A 16,824-nucleotide genomic window follows, 5' to 3' on the forward strand; every position below is an offset into this window, starting at 1 on the left:
TTGATAATGTTGAAGCCTCTACTACTCCTACACTACAATTGGTACTGCAGTTACTGGAACTCTATCCAACTGTGAGGATTGCCCCTTCTCATTGAGAATTTTTTCTAGTTCCACCTACATTTATCTAATCTAGACTTTCTGTTCAATTATTATCTTGAACATTTCTTCCTTTTTATTTTCGAGTTCTCCCATTTCCTTGGTTTTTGGATCCTCTGTAGATAGCAGCTTGAGATGATTCCCCAAAGTTGTTATATCTGCATTCTTTTTCCTTACAATCTCCTATACTACCTTTACATCATTGGGGTCATAACCTAGCTTAATTACTAAGTCCTCTAATGACTTAATTATAGCATATTTTTCCAAAGATGAGATCTTCTCCAAATTTAACTAAGATTCTATGTTGTTGATGGAGGCCTACAGTTTTGAAGTTGTCATGCCAATATTAGTCAAAGTGGAGTATAACATCTCCCCAGTCTGTTTGTGCATATCCACCTGATCAATCAAATGGATTTGATTTGTGTTAAAGGAGAAGATTGTCTTCTTTTAGTTTGTTGGTAATTTTGGGAATGGAACCTGTGCCTATAGAAAATCCATTTTCATTCTTCCTTGTCCAGTATCAAAGGCTGACAGAAACCTTTGTTGGGAAGAAGCAGTTTTCTTCCAGAACTGAGTATATGTGTTGGCCTTTAGCATCTCATTCTTCTTATTTATTGCTTTGTACTTAGAAAAAATATTTGGCTCTGTTTGGCCTTGAGCCAAGTCTATTGTCTGTGTTGAATCTCGAGGATCTTGTGAATCATAGGAAGATGGAGAGCCTACAAAAATATATTCTTGTCTTGTACCTGCTAAAATGTCTGTCATGACTATAGTAGCGTGTCCTTCTTCATCCTGCATAAAAATAGGTATTGGATTATTTTTAGACTTCTTTGTATAAATTAAGAATTTCTTAGCTTCAATTTTTGTCACTTGAGAAGTCTCTTCTTCTCTAGGCCTTTTATCATGCTTCTCCTGAGGGACTGGTGTCTGTGAGGTGGTTGCAGATAAAATGTGCTCCTCAGCTTCCTGCAAGGTGTTCTCCTCCCATTGATCTTTGTTCATAAACTTCTCAACTTTGTGCCTAGGAGTATGATAATAAGGAGTGGTATTTTTCTCCACTCTTAAATTGGAAATTATGTCGAAGGGGTCATATGGCCAAGTGAAACTTAACTAAAAGTTCATCTGCTTGAGAAGTGTATCTACCTCAGTGCCTGCTACCCTATTGTTGCATATAAATGGTCCCACCTATCTTTCGATCTTAAATTGGGACTTCTTCTTGGCTGAGATAAAATGCAAATCATCCATATTGATCATTTTCCTGATATACTCCAATGAGAAAATTCTCATAGGAAAATATTTTGGCAATATTTATGGTGGCAGCTCACAACCATACACTCTGATTTCTGTGTAGTTATGGTTAAAGTACCAGTCTCCTATTTTGTCTTGATCAATGAGGTGTAAGGTTCTTTGAATCTAGTAACCTATTATGAGTTCTACATTGCTATTTAGAAGACACGCCATTTTATAGGTAAACTAGTCAATGAAGTCACTGAAGGTAAAATCACTTGAATTCTTCCTTTCTAAAGAGGTCCACTATATAACTGACTGTGCATTACCTTGATCATCCAATTTTTGCAAGTTCAATGGAAATTTGTCTACCTGATGAAACAAAAACATGTACACTAACACTGATGAATGTTTAAACATTCCTTCTATTGTGATCTTGAGGAATTGTTCATGGATTTTGTCTATAAGGAATTGACTAAAATTAAATATTATAGAAGGTTTTTCTTTTGTGGAAATAATGGATATAAAACCTAAAATGGGTTCATCTACCCATTGATCTAAGTGATATCCTAGTAGACAAGAAACTAATGACAATTTGTTTAGTTTGGAAACATAGAGGTTGGGTATGGTGGATTCTTATTTGGTAGTTGAACATCTTCTCAGTTCTAGTAGGAAAATCTCAAATATCCTAGCTCTCTAAGGGAAGATCAACTTTTGGTAGAGTTCCATGAGGGAAATCTACAAAAAAAGAGCTCAAAGAGTCATTCTGGTGGACTTATAGCATTTGGTTAATGGACTCTAGGTTATGGTCAGTAGAATGTCACCATTCTGGGCCACAACGGCTCTTTGGCTAGGAATATATCTAGATTGATGCCATATGACAAAGTCTAGGAAAGGATGAGTCTGAGGAAACATGAATTGTGGCAAGAGGGATTGCCAGAGGTTAATTTCATCACTTTGGTTAGAAAATTTTGTTTGAGCCAATTGTTCAATTTGAACAAGTCGAAATCACAATTGGTCTCTCCAATTTTGTAGTGTTGGTCTGACAATGGTGTATGGTCTTAGTCAATTGCAGAGGGATCATTGAAATTTCACTGGTTTTCTTTGATTTTCCTTTAGGTTCCATTACTTAGAATATTAGGAACAAATATGAGGGTTTTTTCTTTACCTAGGATAATTCGAATGTCTAATGATGAATTTGGTTATTGTGACAGGTACGTTGTCGAAAATGGCTAACTAGAATCTGCAATGTTGACTGAGCAATTGAGAAGATGAGGTGGAAGTTTAAAATCATGCACCTATTTATCTGAAATGGACAGGGAGCAGAAAGGGACCACACTAGACAATTTGGGGGTTTTTATAAGCAAATTGGGAATTTCTCATTATCTCTAGTCCATTATAGAGTGGATCAGTTTCCAGGTAGTGAACATTCGGGAGGTAAGGTGCATGATGTAACAAGAAAATTGCAATGGAAATGGAGGGGTGTCAATGAGAAAGACAAGTGTTACCGACAATATACAATGTTATATCAGAGCAAGGAGGCCACGTGGTGGAATAAGAGTGGCGGGGAAGTAGGGATGTGGTGGAGGAATGAAGTGATGGGCACAAATAAACATTGGCAGGGAGATGGGAAGATTTTAGAAGGGGGGGCAGTTGTTAAGTAGTTTGGAGTGGGGGGGTTTGAAGTGACGAGTGCTGCCACTTACCATGGGGCCTGTGAACAGGAATACCACTTTTCGGAACCCCCCCTTGTTGATAAATCTAGAATGGCCAGGGGGGTCTGAATTGGTTTCGCGTCGTTAATCTAGTTGGGGTAAATCATAGTCAGTGGATGATGTGCTCTAGATACCATAAGCCAACCAAAAAAGTCTTGTTTCTTTCGACTTTATAATAAAACCCAAACTTTAGTGCCAAATGCCTTATTACATATTAATTAATCATGTTTAAATTACATGATTAACTTTATTAAATCAGGCTTAATCTATGGCAAACATAATTAATTTAATCCTAAGGGCGCGTTTTGATTAGAAAGCCCATATTATTTTCCTAAGGTTGTTTCTAACCCTATTCTAATGCATATTTATGCAATTAACCAAGTTTAGACATTTTGGTTAATATTCCTCTAATCTACCTATTTATTTCAACCAAGATTAGGTTTGATGGTTGATTTATTATCTAACCTATGCAACCTTTTTATTTAGTTTAATCATGATTAAATAGTATGATTAAAGTATGCAATTCATTTCTATGTGGCATCTAAACAAGTTGCACACTTTTATTTGAAAAACTTCTAAATTAACGTTAATCCATTTTTTATTTTTTTGGTGGCATTTCGACTTGCTCACCTGCATACTTTTTTCATGGGGTTTTTTCATTTTTTCCTTTTTTATTCTATTTTTCTTTTTCTCGTATACTTTTTTTTTATACCCTCTTTTCATCATTTTTCATATATATATATATATATCCTTTTTTATTCTATTTTTCTTTTTCTCATATACTTTTTTTATACCCTATTTCATCATTTTTCATATATATATATATATATATATATATATATATATATATATATATTATATATATATATATATATATATATATATAGTAAATCATTTGCAGAATACAATATTATTTACAATTTCATCAACTGAAAGGAAATAACCAATCATCAATTGAAACTATGAATCATAGGACCCTAACAGTGGCTCTAACTAGGGATGACATCCTCCATGTGAGGTGTCAAGAACACTTGGATCAGTAGCCTTGGTCCATTGCCTTTAGTCTTCATTCCGCATCTAAATTGATTTGTTTATTGTTGTAGATTTGGAAACATATCATCAGGAGCTTATGGCCTTCTCCTCGGGCTTCAACTTTTGATGGAAACCACCCACACTAGCAGTAGAAAAATAAAATGGTATGTACAATGGTTTGAGTGAAAAGTGTTTTATGCTTGAGGAAAATAATGTTTGAGCATTCTTCCATTTATAGGTCCACCAGGTAGCTCTGCTCCAGACATATCTTTCAGAAAAAAGGCATTGTTCCCTCTATAAGTATCAATTTTGTAAGGTCCCTTCCACAAATTATCAAACTTTCCATGCTTACCCTTGTCCTCATTTCTTGAATCCCACTTTAGCACAATTTCGTCTAATTGGAAATCATCAGCTTTAGTTCTTCTGTCATAAATCTTTTTGATGTTCTCTTGAATGACTTGGGTTTTATTGCAAACTTCTTCTTTTGATTGCTACAGTTGTATGGTCTAGTTTAGTCTTCTCTGCATGTCATTAGGTTCATCTTGCGATTCTTGCAGTAATTTCAAAACAAAGATTCCTAAGGATGCGGGGAAAACAACATATATCCCATAAACTAGTTGGAAAGGGGACATACCAATGGATTTTTTGGTAGTAAGTCTATTGGCCCACAAAGCATTGATTAATTTGTTATGCCAAGGCTTCTGGTTATCTTGCAACAACTTCTTAATGATATTAACCAAAATTTTATTTGAAGACTCTGCTAGCCCATTTCCTTGTGGGTAATGGGCAGCAGAGTGACCCAATCGTATGTTATACTTGCTATAAAAGTCCACCATATTCTTTGATTTGAATGCAGTTGCATTATCAGTAATAATCTTATTTGGGCATCCAAATCTAGCAAGAATGTTACCTTCCATGAATTTGATGATTATTACATTTGTGGCTTGTCTTGTAGGTATGGATTCAATTCATTTAGTAAAATAGTTAGTGGATGTAAGGATCCACTTATATTGGGCTGAGGAGCTGGGGTGTATTTCTCCAATGAAATCCAAACCCCATTGCTGGAAAGGAGTTTCAACTGATATGGGCTTCAAGGATAGGGGTAACAATTTTCGTTTTCCTTCAAGTATTTGGCATTGATGACATGTGGTGACTTTCGTGTGGACATCTGCAAAAAAGGTGGGCCAGTAGAACCCATCCCTTAAAATATTGTTTTTTGTTGTCTTCCAATAAAAGTGTCCTCCACAATCTCCTTCATGGAATTCCTGCATACCTTTATCTACTTCATATTTTAGCACACAGTTAATTAAAATTCCACCTGCATCTTTCCAATATACATTATTATCCAAAATACAAAATCTCACAGCCTTTAACTTAAGAAATCTAGCTTTAGTTTTAGTCAAACTTGGAGGAACTTGTAAATTTTGCAGCACAAAGACAATGTCTTCATACCATGAAGAGGTATCAAAAGCTTCTGATACCGGTGGAGTCGCTTTTTCATACAGATTTGCTATTTGTTTATCATCACCAAAAACATGCTAGTATCTGATGTTATCAGGCACAACTAGCCTGTTTTAGCTTCTACAAGATGTTTCCTATTAGAGTGGAAAGGCATCTTGCAAGTATTTGGTTGAAACAACCAAGGAATATACTAAAATTTTCTGGTTTTGAGGTATCACAGACAAACCATATTTAGGAAAACATTGTAAGAAATCCAAAACTACATTTCTATAATCCCTTAATCTAGGGTGTTTTGTAGAATATTCACCCTTGACTTCTCTTATAATTAGCTCAGAATCTCCATGCACAGAAATCTATTTTTTTCCTAGTTTCTTTATAATTTGCAGCCCTAAAATCAATGCCTCATATTCTGCAATGTTATTTGTGCACTGAAAATTAAGTTTGTAACTAGGTCCATTTGCTCTGTTTATCACTGAGTTTACAAAAAATACACCTACCCCTGATCTGCCTTTACACACGACTCCATCAATTTTCATATTCTACAAAGCTTCTCCCTCTGGATTTGCTACTTTAGTATTAAATTTTCTTATTTATGTATTACTGACTTCAGCCTCTAATGGTGAAACATCATTTTCCACATAGTCATCATTGTATAAGACGAAAGATTCCATGTTTGAATGTTCTGAATAGAGGAGATAATTGTTAGGCTTATCTTGACTTTTGACCATGTACTTCATGAGTGTTTCCCTATAAAGTATTCTAGGTTGGCCAAACATAAGAATGGTGGCATAAGTCATATCCATTTGCAAAGTGTGTTGCATCTTTGTCCCCCCATGATCTAGATAGTAGCATCCCATACTTTGGAGGTATGTCTGCTACTATGATGTCCATGACTAGACTCTTAACAAGTATCTCAACTAGAATGGCACGTAAATATTTTATTAGACCAAGACATCTAACTTTATTTGAATCAAAAGAGTACAAGTCTTTGTATGGTTGGGTGATGTCTAACCCTAATTTCTCCATGATAGCTGTGGGCATCAAATTATGAGAGGCTCCAGAGACAAGCATTTCATTTTGTAGGATTTTATCATGGATGTTAAGGCTTATGTAGAAAGGTGGAACAGTCCTACCTTGAGGCTTACCCTCAACTTCGGGTCCAAACAAGAGTTCAAAACAGTCATTAGTCAAATTGATTGTGTCTGACCCTTCTCCTATTTTTAAGGCTTTCATGACTTGAGCCTTGTATACACTTTTGGTCATCAATTTTGTTAAAGGGATGGGGATCTTTACCTTAGCCAATTTAGTTTCCATATTAAAATATGTTTGATATCTATCACTTTCCTTGACATTTACATCAGGTTTTTTAGAAATTTCTTTTTGAGAATCAGGTTTTGGTTGACTAGAGGAAGGGGCATCATTTTGAGTTTTACTGGAAGAAGTTCCAATAGCCTTTTTACTTCTTAAGTTTTATTGTTTATGAACCTCCATAATGGAATTTTGATATCCTTGTTTATAATCTTCTGATTCTAATGGGAGCTCTTCTGGTTGAGAGAGAAAAAATTGGTCTTGCTCTTATTTGGTCAGGAATATGTGATCTGTCTCACTTTCTTCAAATAGATTTATTTTATCTTCTTCTGTTTCTTAAGACAATTCAAGTTCTTCATTAGTATAATTTTCCTAAAATGGAGGCCTCACTGGTTGTTGATCACAAGGGCCTTTCTGTTCCCTTTGTTTAATCTGTGGTGGGTTTCTCCTAAAGTTCGGGTTTCGAATTTGGGGTCCTACCTAGGATTCTCTAGGTGGTGTTCTATCTACCACTATCATCCTCTCCATCATTTTTTTCATAGTTTTAACTAGATTATCTAGTTTCAAATTGATGAAGAGGAGGTAGGTTCCTCCTTTGATAGTGACCCTTCTTTCAATTTTCAATTTAGCTCTTTTTTCTAATAAATTGGCCTCTACCTTAACAACATTTCTTTTCATTACTTCAAGAGTGCTTGGGTATCTTTTTCTTAACTGATAGGCCATGTCTACATCAAATCCTTCTAGAAAATGAATAAGGGATAAGCCTGGTGGGGGTTTTATAGTAGTTGGAATGGAAATATAGACACAGTTAAACATAGAACAATAGTCTTCAACAGTGTCATTTGGAGCCCTCCTTAAATTTTTGTATTCATTTAGAATTTGAATGGGATTCTTTTTAGTTTCCCATATAGTAAGGAAACTTTGGTGAAATTGAGGTAAATCAACTATGCTCCCAGCTGGTAATTCCCTATACCACTTATTTACTTCTCCCGTTAAACTCTAAGAAAAAAAACTAATTTTAACATAATCATCATCAACTTCTTCTAAGTTAGAGAAGTCATTCATTCTATCAATATGTTGTTGTATTGTCACAAGACCTTTGCCATCAAATTGTGGCAATATTTGAGCATGGTTCTGTGGCATAACATTTAAAGGTGCTTGTAATGCCAAAGGAGCATATCTGCCTGCCATGGTTGGTATGTGAGGTACAAAAGGAACTACCATAGATATGGGTATGGAAGGTATGAAAGGGGGTGTAATAACAGTTTGTTGTGTAGATATCTGCAAGGATGGTAGGAATTGAAGATGAAATAGGTGTAGTGGTAGGGATTGAAGATGAAATATTTGGGATGGTAATTGGAGAAATTACTGGAGAGGTAGTGGAAGTGAAAGAAAACCCTAGGGGAACAGAAATAGCAGGAGTTTCGAAAAGAGTGGTATGAATAACGGAAGTTTTGGGTGGGGTGAAAATTTTAGGATAACTCTTAAGTGGTTCTGGGGATGAAGCAATGGAGGAAGAGGATGTAGTTGTAGGTGACTCACAAGATGTTTGCATGGCTTGATCTAGTTCAAATAGTAGTTTCTCAAGTTTTTCAAATTTTTTAATGGCATCATCATCAAGATAAGGTTTATTAGCTTGAGGTTTTACAATGTGAGGTTTGAATATATTCTTATCAACCACTATTTGAGGTATCCAATTATTTGACTTGGTTCTAAATAAACTATGCTCAAAACCTAGATCCAACCCAATATCAACTTCATCTAAATTCTCAAAACCTACAGGGAGAGATTGAGTTTTAGATGGAGGGTTGTTACTTCCCTAGCTTTTAGTTGGCCTTTTCCTTCTAAGGATCAATTCAAGGTTGTCTACAATATGTGGGGGATTTGGACTTGGGTTGGCCCTAGTATGTATTCTTTTGGGAGCTAGGTCTATTACAATATGTAGAGTTATCAAACTTTATACACTCATATGAATAACAGACAATCTTAGCTCAGATTGTAGAAATGGAAATTTTAATCATTGAGATGAATTTTACTTTTTTAGGAAACTTAAATATGAATCAAGTTTTTTCATCCCCAGTATGGTTGCCAGAATTTTAGCACTTTGTATTTCCTAAGACTGTGGAAATACAAAGGTAACCACAAAACCACTTTAGAAGTTGGGATCTAGCCCTACCAGCTTATAGAGGGATCTCTCTTTCAGATTTAGATTTGCTTTTATTGAGATATTAGGCTAGTTATGAAAGTTCAATGGCTTGGATTTAGATTTGGTTTGGTTGATAATGTAATAGTACACCATTGGGAAATGGAGTCAATATACTTCGATTGGATTTATTTCAACATTTACAGACAGATCTAACAGGGCAAGGTAGGCAAATTTATTGGATCCTATATGTTTGATGAGATGGAAAAAGAAGAAATAATTAAATGTCCATTAAGAAGAGAGAAATTAAGAATTATATTGCTTAACTTCAGTAGAAAACATTGATATTGTTTTAAGACAAAACAAGGTTCTTTTGAAAAAAATCCTGAACTTAATTTTCCTTAAAAAAAATAGAGAAAAGAAACACATACGAAAAACAAAGAAAAACATAATAATAAAAGAGAATATCACTTCACCAAAAGTCTAACACATGAATTGTGAAAAATCTTTTGTATTACTAAAATGTGTCCACTGGAACTCTGTGGAAAAACTTTACATCAATGGTCCTATCCTTACATAAACATCAACCTCTACTACTTCGAATTATGAAGTACTTATAAAAAAATAATTTACAAAATATCTTGATGTTAAAAGATCAAGACAGAACCCTAAAATATCTAAAACAAATTACATAAATAGTACACAAATTTAGGAATTTGGAACTGTTAGAGATGTTGGCACTATTGTTGAGGATGGTTGTTGATGAATGGTCCCAAAAAGGTGTTGCCTTGTTGTCCAAGATGAAAAATGTTTCACTCAATTAATTTACACAAATGATCCCATTGATCTTCACTAGGGATAGAAAGTTTTATTAGCTTTCTATATGTTTCATAAACTTCGGTATATTTCTCAAAGGTAGGTTTGTTGATGAAAATATGTTTAATCTCCTATTTGATGATGAGATCAAAATCTAAAGCCTCCAAGAAAGCTTTGCCTGCCATACTTCCTTTTACCCTTACAAACTTGGATTTATCTTTGGCAATAGTGTAAAGGTTTTTAATGTAGTCACTCAAGATGATTAACCTATCATTCAAATCCACTAAACCTGGTAGACCGCTCTAATTCAGTGGATTAAACCTGGTATGAAATCTCTTGACAATAGTTTCCAGAGTCTAGCATTTGTTCTTTAATTGAACCATCAGGTTTCCCTTCTGCAAAACCTTCTTTATTTCTAAGATGGTTTCAGACCTATCTTCAATCTATGGCTCCTCATTCTTCTTCGGTCTTATAATTTAGGACTTTGATCAATGTTATGGCTTCACCTGGTCTTTCGCCCAAACTTTCCCTCACTTCTTATATCAATGTTTTTGACATCTGTATCAACTCTTCTACTCGAAAATGATTTGTAATGACGGCCAAATCTCAGTTATAGCTTCATTGATATTTTTCCATATGTTTTCTTTAGCCTATGCTAGAGTTTGAGCCATTATTGACTCACTCTCAAAAAAATATATTCTCTAAGTAAGCCCGTGATTTTTCTGTAGTTCTTTTATGTAAGTGTTGTCATTCTTCAACTTTTGTTCCTGTAAATTCTTCAACTATTCTTTCAACTTCTCAATCTCCTTTCCCTAAATGGACATTTCTTACATGGTTTTAACCAATTCGGTGGCAGCATCTATATTTTTTGTTGTGTTGTTGTTGATGTTGAAGCCTATGTTTCTCCTGCAACTACAATTGGTACTGCAGTTAGTGGAACTATAGCAAACTGTGAGGACTACTCCTTCTCTCTAAGCAATGTTTCTAGTTCCACCTCCATTTCTCTGATCTAGACATTTTGTTCAATTATTATCTTGAACATGTCTTCCTTTTTCTTTTCCAATTCTCCCATTTCCTTGGTCTATGGATCCTCTATAGATGGCAGCTTGAGCTGCTTCCTCAGATATTTTATATCTACATTACTTTTCCTTACAATCTCCTCTACTACCTTTACATCATTGGGGTCATAACCTAGCTTAATGACTAAGTCCTATAATGACTTAATTCTAGTATATTTTGCCAAAGATGAGATCTTCTCAAACTTTAACTAAGACTGTATGTTGTTGATGGAGGCCTATAGTTTTGAAGTTGCCATGGCACTATTAGTCAGAGTGGAGCATAACATCTCCCCGGTCTGTTTGTGCATATTCATCTGATCAATTGGATGGATTTGATTTGTGTCAAAGGAGAAGATTTTCGTCTTGTAGTCTTCTAGTGATTTTGGGAATGGAACCTGTGCCTATAGAAAATCCATTAGCATTCTTCCTTGTTCAGTATCAAAGGTTGACAGAAGCCTGTGTTGGGAAGAAGCAATTTTCTTCCAGAACTAAGTTTATGTGTTGGCCTTTAGCATATCATTATTTTTTATTTATTTCTTTGTACTTAGCAAAAATATTTGTCTTTGTTTGGCCTTGAGCCAAGTCGATTGTCTGCGTTGAATCCAGAGGATCTTGTGAAGAATAGGAAGAAGGAGAACCTACAAAAATATCTTCTTTTCTTGTACCTTCTAAAATGTCTTTTGGTGTTGTTGAAACATGTGTACCTTTCATGACTATAGTATCCTATCCTTCTTTATCATGTATAAAAACTAGTTTTGGATTCTTTTTAGGCTTCTTTGTATAAATTAAGAACTGCTTGGCTTCAATTTCTATCACTGGAGAAGACTCTTCTTCTCTAGGCCTTTTATCATGCTTCTCCTGAGGGACTGGTGTCTGTGAGGTGGTTGTAGATAAAATCTGCTCCTCAAATTCCTACAAGGTGTTCTCCTCCCATTGATCTTTGTTCATAAACTTCTCAATTTCAGTCCTGGGAGTATGAGAATAAGGAGTGTTTTTCTACTCCACTCTTAGACTGGAAATTATGTCGAAGGGTCATAGGACCAAGTGAAACTTAACTGAAAGTTCATCTGCTTGAGAATTGTATCTACCTCAGTGCATGTTGCCCTACAGTTGCATATAAATGACCCCGCCTATGTTTTGATCATGAATTGGGCCTTCTTCTTGGCTAAGACAAAATGAAAATAATCCATATTGATCACTTTCCTGATATACTCCAATGAGAAAATTCTCATAGAAACATATTTTGGCAATTTGTATGGTTGCAACTCACAACAATACACTTTGATTTCTATGTAGTTTTGGTACAAGTACCAATCTCCTATTTTGGCTTGATCATTGAGGTTTAATAAGGTTCTTTAAATATCATAACCTATTTCGGGTTCTACATTGTTGTTTAGAAGACACACCACTGTATGGATAAACCAGTCAATGAAGTTACTAAAGATAAAATCACTTGAATTCTTCCTTATGAAAGAGGTCCACTATATAACTGACTATTCATTACCTTGATCATCCAATTTATTCAAGGTTGATGGAAATTTGTCTGCTTGATGAAACAAAAACATGTACACTAACGCTGATGAATGTTTAAACATTCCTTCTATTTTGATCTTGAGGAATTGGCCATGGATGCTGTCTGCAAGGAATTGAATAAAATTAAATATTACAAAAGGTTTTTCTTCTCTGGAAAAGATCGATAGAAAGACTAAAATAGGTTCATCTACCCATTGATCTAAGTGACATCCTAGTAGACAAGACACTAATGACACAATTTTTTTATATTTTTCAGGAAACATAGAGGCTAGGTATGGTGGATTCTTCTTTGGAAATTGAACATCTTCTAGTAGGAAAATCTCAAATATCCTAGCTCTCTTAGGGAAGGTCAACTTTTGGTAAAGTTCCATGAGGGAATCTATAGAAAGAGGGCTCAAAGAGTCATTTTGGGGGACTTGCAGCATTTGGTTAATGGACTTTTGGGTTATGGTCAGTAGAATGTCACCATTCTAGGCCACAATGTCCCTCTAGCTAGGAATATATCTATATTTACACCATATGACAAAGTCTGGGAAAGGACGAGTCTGGGGAAACATGAATTGTAGCAAGAGGGATTCCTAGAGCTTGATTTCATCACTCTTGTCAACAAAGGTTTGTTTGAGCCAATTGTGTAGTTCGAACAAGTCGAAATCACAATTCGTCTCTGCTGTTTTATAGTGTTGGTCTGCCAATGGTATATGGTCTAAGTCAATTGCAGGGGGGATCATCATATTTTCGCTAGTTTGCTTTGATTTTCCTTTAGGTGCCATTTCTCATAATATCAAGAACAGAAATGAGGGTTTGTTCTTTACGTGGGAAAATTTGAATGTTTGATGAGGAATTTGGTTGTTGTGATAGGTACGTGGTCGAAAATGGCTGACCAAAATCTTCAGGGGTGACCAAGCAATTGAGTAAATGAGGTGGCAGTTCAAAATCATGTACCAGATCGGTTGCCAAGTAGTGAACATTCGGGAGGTAACGAGTATGGTGTAACTAGAAAATTGCAATAGAAATGGAGGGGTATCAATGGGAAAGACAAGTGGAGTGGGGGTATGTAGTGTTGTACTAGAGTGGGGAGGCCACATGGTGGAATAGGAGTGTCGGTGAAGTAGGGACGTGGTAGAGGAATGAAGTGATGGGCGCATATAAACAGTTACGAGGAGATGGGCGGATTTTGGAGGGGGGGCAAGTGGTAAGCAGTTGGAGCGGGGGGGGGGGTGTGAAGTAGCTAGCGCCAGCCACGTATCGTAGGGCCAATGAATAGGAATGCCACTTTTTGGATCCCCCCACTAATAAAGATAGAATGGACAAGGGGGTCCGAAATTGGTTCTGCATCGTTGATCTAGGCGGGGTAAGTCACAGTCGGTGGATGATGCTCACTAGATATCATAAGCCAACAAAATAAGTCTTGTTGCTTTTGACTTTATAATAAAACCCAAACTTTAGTGCCAAGCACCTTATTACATATTAATTAATCGTGTTTAAATTACACGATTAACTTTATTAAATCAAGATTAATCTACGGTAAACATAATTAATTTAATACTAATGGTGTGTGTTGATTAGCAAGCCCATATTACTTTCCTAAGGTTTTTTATAACCCTATTCTAATGCATATTTATGCAATTAACCAAGTTTAGAAATTTTGGTTTATATTCCTCTAATCTACCTATTTATTTCAACCAAGATTAGGCTTGATGGTTGATTTATTATCTAACCTATGTAACCTTTTTATTTGGCTTAATCATGATTAAAGAGTATGATTAAACTATGAAATTTATTTCTTTGTGGCTTTTAAACAAGCTGCACACTTTTATTTGAAAAACTTCTAAATTAATTGTAATGCATTTTTTTTTTTTTTGGTGGCATTTCAATTTTCTCACATGCATACTTTTTTCATGGGTTTTTTCATTTTTTCCTTTTTAATTCTATTTTTCTTTTTCTCATATACATTTTTTTTATACCCTATTTTCATATATATATATATATAGAGAGAGAGAGAGAGAGAGAGAGAGAGAGAGATTGTAAATCATTTGCAGAATATAATATTATTCACAATTTCATCAACTGAAAGGAAATAGTCAATCATAAATTGAAACTATGAATCATAATACCCTAACAGGACGACTGGGATGAAAGGATTCCAGCAACATTATAGGCTTATCATACTATAGCTGATTGGTTGCATAAGTATACACCTTTTATTTTGGTATATGTAAGGAAATCAGTGGTTCCAGTAAAATTTATTATCCCTAGCCTCTTTCTTTCTCATGCTACTAAGATGGAAAAGGATGAATCTATCCTAGAAAGGTTGAAGGAGCTATGGAAATTGGATTACCAATGTTTCCTTGCACTTTCCATAAAAATGTTAAGAAGGAGATACAAAAGGCTTAGTATGACCGGCATATTAAGAAGTCATTTTTTTGTCAATGATTGAGTGTTACTTTATGATACTAAATATCTGAAAATTCTTGGTAAGCTCCAAATGCATTGGCTTGGTCCATTTTATGTTGTGGAGATTCGAGACTCGGGGTTGTCAAATAGCACAGTTGGATGGCATCCTTTTGCCTGGTTGGGTGAACAACACTCACCTGAAGCCCTAATTTGGCTCATAAACTTCTTTCTATTTAAGAGCTCTCTAAAAAGGGAGTATTAATTATTTTTTAATATAGTTGCATCACTTTTTAGTTAGAGTTTATTTCTTTTATCAATTGCATCAGTGTTAGATAGAATCGTTTCTTTTTTTTATCGTGTCATTAAAACCATTTCATTTGTGACCCACCACAAGTAATTATGGTCAGGGAGGGTCTTTCGAGTCATGTCTTGTCATTTATCATAAGTACATTCATTTTAGTCATTAAGTTTGGTTTTGTCACAGTCGCTTCATGAGCCGATTTACTCATATTTCTACAAAATTTTCAGTTAATTCTTTATTTTAATTGTCATTCATTTAAGTCATCAGGGCAACTTGATGGGTATATCATAATCATGAGGGATCTCGGGTCCGATGTGAATTTACAACATAATGGTTAAGTCATTTCACACTTTAGTCATGAATTTCTATATAACCCTTAGTATTTGTCATTTGCATGCCATTCCACCTGTGTGCTTCTTGAGTCTTTCATCTCGGCTTCTGTGTCACCCCCTTATGAATCTCCACCTTTCTATCACCCTCCTATTCATTTTGTCTATAGTCATTGCCCTGATACCATAGGTCGCCTGTCTAAAATTGTTGTGTCCCTCTTTCCTATAGACTCTTGTATTCATACCACTAATGATCTCCTCAGGAAGTATGACAAAGATACCCTAGTTGATATTACTTATCGTACCATGTTCTCTTCCCTTCCATCCACACAGAAATTTTCATGGAACCTAGTGTGAGACCCGGGCCTGCTCTACAAGAGTCTATAGGAAAGAGGGACATGACATTTTTAGATAGGCGACCTGTGGTATCAGGGCAATGACTATAGACAAAATGAATAGGGGGGTGATAGAAAGGTGGAGATTCATCTCGGCTTCTGTCTCACCCCCTTCTGAATCTCCACCTTTCTGTCACCCCCTATTCATTTTGTCTATAGTCATTGCCCTAATACCATAGGTCACTTGTCTAAAACTGAGTTCCGCTTGTTGAAGCAGTCATACTTATTAATTCTGTAATAATTACTTGTTTTTTGTACTACAGGAGAAGTAATGAGATGGACTAAGTTTTTAATCAGTCGGATTCATGGAGGATCATTATGGTTGGATCGTAAATATTTGATCCATGTCCAAGAAATTCACAATCTTACAGTATTATCCGTGTAGAAAATCCGATAGATTCACAAGCTAATGCAATTTGCTAAAGAAAGAGACAAGAATCTACTTCTACTCTTTACAGCGGAAACCCATAAACATCGAGAAAAAAATAATAAATAGAGGAATAGAATCAAAGGCACATAACATAATAAATATCTGGAGAAGGCCACACCTCAAAACCCCACTATCTGTTTTGTATTAATCCAGAAAATCAAGATGAAATTACAATGCTTGTTCTCTCTGGAACAATCCCAATACTCAGCAAATTCAATCTCCAACTCATAAGTAAGCTCAAGGCCAAATCTTGGCCTCTTCAAAATCTCTCCAAGTCTTTATTCCAATGTGTAATTCCTATGAAGGATAGATTGTATTTAAAGGGAAATAAAGCATCTAAAAATAGCGCAATCCCTTAAGGATCAGTTCCTGAATGCATGCACTATTAGTGCAACTCAGAAAAATCTAAAACAAATAGAAAATTGTCACTGCACTCTAATCTCAACTGGGTATTTCTCATAATTGACATGCATGAGTTTATGATGAGTAAATATTTAGTTAACTAGAGTAGCATTGGTGGAGTTCATTAGTGTCACCACTAACTGTTAACTCACTATTAGTTCTCTCAATCAGTTTGAGAACTAAT

The sequence above is a fragment of the Pinus tabuliformis genome, chromosome 8 (assembly GCF_031772625.1).
Source record: "Pinus tabuliformis cultivar Carrire ecotype Pingquan chromosome 8, CPIR1, whole genome shotgun sequence".
Classification (NCBI taxonomy): Eukaryota; Viridiplantae; Streptophyta; class Pinopsida; order Pinales; family Pinaceae; genus Pinus; species Pinus tabuliformis.